Source organism: Pinus tabuliformis, chromosome 8 (genome assembly GCF_031772625.1).
Source record: "Pinus tabuliformis cultivar Carrire ecotype Pingquan chromosome 8, CPIR1, whole genome shotgun sequence".
Taxonomy (NCBI): domain Eukaryota; kingdom Viridiplantae; phylum Streptophyta; class Pinopsida; order Pinales; family Pinaceae; genus Pinus; species Pinus tabuliformis.
Genome location: NC_142294.1, coordinates 2,070,317,528 through 2,070,319,971, shown reverse-complemented (window position 1 = coordinate 2,070,319,971; position 2,444 = coordinate 2,070,317,528). Strand labels below are relative to the sequence as shown.

Genomic DNA, 2,444 nt, shown 5'->3' with positions numbered 1-2,444 from the left:
ATGATCGGGGCTTCACAAGGAGCCAAGAGGGGGGAGCGACCTAGCAGCAGCGCTGCTAGGCGCAGAAGCGCAGCAGGAGCAGGACCCGGGGGCGGGGTCAGGAGAAGATGAAGGAAAGAAAGGGAAGGGCAGGGGGCCCGGGGTGAGGGGAGAAGCGCAGAGCAGGGGATCACGGGGGCAGGAGGCCCAGCAGCAGAGGGGCGCAGAGCCTCGCAGCGAGGCTGCCAGGCACGGGGCAGCGGAACGGTCGAAAAATCACTCAATTTTCTGTTGACTAAATTGTTTAGACTAGCTAAGGACAAAGTGTTTCAGCAGCGCATGAATCCTTTAGCAGTTTCGCAGCGCAACCTGTTTTAGTGATTTCGTAGCGAAAACACTGACCTTGCACTGGCTGCGCTGCGAAATTGGGAAATGACAGATATTTAAGGTGAATTGATGGAAACACTGCAGGAAACGAGGTTTATCAAACTGTTATATGTGGGCCTGTACTCCATTGAAGGAAGAGGATGATATGACTTGCCGTTGTCTGCATATGCTTTGAAGGGGAACATTCCAGTGGTAGTTCTACTTTCTCACAGCTGTTGTGGCAGGTTCTCATGATCACCAACGGAGGTCCATCAAAACTCTGTTTTATACCCAAGTCTCAAAATCGCGGTCCTTTTTGAAACCAATGCTCGATCAGAATTGGTTTATGAGAAGGTTGTCTTTGCAGCTCTTTATGACACATGGCAAGTTTCTGAGGGAGGATATATTGCTAATGTACATGTGCTGAGTGTTAATTAACTATTAGAATCGACTCTGGACACGGCATGTGGCAAGTAGTATATTCACCTCGACTACTCATGTACCTTACACCCAAATGACAAGCCAGCGTGAAGCTCTTGTAACTTTCCTTTTTCCCTTTTACCAACGATTACACTTGTCAGGCTACATATTATCCTCGCCATCCTTTCAGTGTGTTGTCCGCTACCCATATTCTTCAAAATCCAACTGGAATTGAAAACTGACTTCAAAGAAGAAATCAAGAAACTAGGGCTCAACCGAGACTCTAGAGCGTTCACAGGCTTGAATCACTGTTTCGTGCATCAGTTGGAATTCTTTCTGGCATTTCGTGTGGAAGTTTTCTTCACTGCATTTGATTTCTTTGTTCGTTGTGATCGCAGCAGAAAAAGAATGGGGAAGTGGAGACTGGTGATCCATCAAAGTTACATCAAGAAAGCGGAGAAGCGGGAGAAGGGGCATGTCATACTTTAGCAGAGTCTCGAGGAACTTGTCGAGGATATGACCAAATTTCAGGACTTTGTGCATTGGCCCTCATACCGGCGCCCCCCTGCATTACAAAGTGCTTCCTTTCCATAGAGTTATCAAAGGTTTTATAATACAAGGTGGAGACATTTCAGTTCAAAATGGTACAGGGGGTGAATCAATATATGGATTAAAGTTTGATGATGAAAACGTTCAACTGAAACATGAGCGCAGAGGAATGTTGTCAATGGCAAACTCTGGACCTAATACAAATGTCTCTCAATTTTTCATCACAACAACAAGGACTTCCCATCTGGATGGAAAGCGTGTTGTCTTTGGGAAGGTAATTAAAGGCATGGGAGTTGTGCGTGGCAATGAGCATACTCCCACAGAAAGTAGTGACCGCCCTTCTCTAGATGTGGTAATTTCAGATTGTGGGGAGATCCCAGAAGGATCAGATGATGGAATAGCTAATTTCTTCAAAGATGGAGATTTGTATCCAGACTGGCCAGCTGATCTTGATGAGAAATCTGCAGAAATTTCATGGTGGATGAATGCAGTAGATTCTGCGAAATGTTTTGGGAATGAAAATTACAAGAAAGGGGATTATAAGATGGCTTTAAGAAAATACAGAAAGGCATTGCGCTATCTTGACATTTGCTGGGAGAAAGAAGGCCGTGATGAAGTTGATATAAATGATGAAGTGCACTACCTGATTCGAGATCTGGTGATGCATATGCATGAACAGGAGCAAGACCTAAAGAATAACATTATTGGTTTTCTTACCAACATATCGGTCCCTGGAGCAGCAGTGACTGTTTGAACCAATAGAATGACATATGAATAAAGTTGCATCACCAAAGGTTGAACGGATCACTGTATAGGTCCTTCTATTGGTTCTGTTTGTTGCTTGTCGTTATAATGCATGTTGGGTTTTCATTAGTGGCTGTTGAAAGACATGACATGAAGACAGTCATCAATTACAACTACAGGATACCAATCATATTCATAAGCAGAGCTATGATTTTATGGTGTTCGATCTTCTTTAAAATGATGATGATGATGGATCAATGATAATGCGGCAGTACATAACATCATTACAACACCTATACTACAACTGCAATGAAATTAAGTGAAAGTTATGTTTTGCAAGAACCTGTACCAGCCCCAGTGTTATGCAGAATATAGTAATGTTGTAA

General features: G+C 43.7%; 1 pseudogene; it reads left to right on the top strand.

Moving 5' to 3' along the window:
• LOC149244782 (peptidyl-prolyl cis-trans isomerase CYP40 pseudogene) lies at positions 1–2,068 on the top strand (annotated as a pseudogene).
• Positions 2,069–2,444: the final 376 nt, after the last annotated feature.